This window comes from Chinchilla lanigera, unplaced genomic scaffold (genome assembly GCF_000276665.1).
Source record: "Chinchilla lanigera isolate Chin_1 unplaced genomic scaffold, ChiLan1.0 scaffold00144, whole genome shotgun sequence".
Taxonomy (NCBI): Eukaryota; Metazoa; Chordata; class Mammalia; order Rodentia; family Chinchillidae; genus Chinchilla; species Chinchilla lanigera.
Window position 1 is genome coordinate 931,791 of NW_004955545.1, and position 1,193 is coordinate 932,983.

The 1,193-nt window shown below is 63.0% G+C and overlaps 1 protein-coding gene across 2 annotated transcripts in view; it reads left to right on the top strand.

Annotated features, from left to right (window-relative positions):
- Positions 1 to 1,023: 1,023 nt before the first annotated feature.
- The window catches only part of Il6r (interleukin 6 receptor), a gene marked incomplete in the record, with an annotated part of 46,546 nt that continues 46,376 nt past the window's right edge, over positions 1,024 to 1,193 (top strand). For both annotated transcript variants that reach the window (XM_013508348.1, XM_013508349.1), the window contains 1 exon segment: positions 1,024 to 1,193.

Below are 1,193 nucleotides of genomic sequence, written 5' to 3' on the forward strand. Positions count from 1 at the left end.
TGTCAGTTAGCAGGAGACAGGGCTGGGGACCAACAGCCGCTCTCCAACACGCTTTTCCGGTCTTCCAGTGTGGCATGGGTTCGGTCTGCCTGGCGCTGCTGGCGGGGGTTCCCTCAGGAAGCTGCAAACGCAGGGATACTTCAGAAGCTCTGGTCCCTGCCGACCAGGCGCTCTCAGTTTGGGGTTCCCATCAGGCCCCGTCGTTCAGCTGCTCCCTGATCTTTCCCCTGCAAACGTACCTCTGGAGCCACCCTATCAGCTTCGGGCTGTGCGGGGGAACTTGGTGGACCCTGCCAAGAGGTGCCCTGAGCTTGCTCCTGAAAGTCAAGGCCTAGTTTCAGTGGGCCGAGGCAGGAGGGTTGCCGGGCAAGTCCTCCTTGAACACCTGTGCCCTGGGGGCTTGGATGTCATCTCTGGAAATCTTCTTGATGGTCTTGTTCACAAACGGGGGCACAGAACTTCGAACAGCAGCCACAGACACAGCAGCACCAGAAGGGGACCCAGGTCTCTCTGCCCTGGACGTTTTCTTTCTTTCCCTTCTTGCTGCTGCCTTCGAGGAGCAGCTGGGCAGAGAAAGACGCCAACTCTTCGCCAGCGTCTTGGCATGGCTGAGTCTCACCTCAGAGGGATCAATTCAACCAGAGTCTCTGGACTCAGGCCAGACCTACGTGTCATTTGGGGCTCCGCAGATGACTGCGGTGGGCAACCCCGGGCTGCAACGCATTGCTTGCTGCGACCGCAGGCTGCACGTCGCCCCCTCCAGGGCTCTTCAGGTGCATCTTTCACAGCTAGACCCTGCTCAGGAAACCAAAACTCAAAACCGGGGCTGGCTAATTCTCCTTCCCTTGTGCACAGAGCCTGGGGAGGGGCCCGGGGGCTCCAGCCCTGCCCGCCCCGCTCAGGTGCGCGAGGCGCAGCAGGAAGCCGCCCCCCTGCGGGCGCGCGCTGCGCTGGGCTGTTGTTGCGCCATCTGCGGCCCCGGGCTTTCGTAACCGAATCCTGGGACGGCCCAGAGGCTCTCTGGCGAGTTCCTCAAATGTCTTCCTGCGCTGTTTCCAGGACGGTCCGCTGCTCTGAGTCATGTGCAAGTGGGAAGTCGCGCTGACACCGAGCGGGGCCGGAGCCGGCCGGGCCGAGCGCGGCGCGGAGCCGAGGGCCTCGCAGTGAGCGCTCGGAGCGGAGCCAGTGCGGCT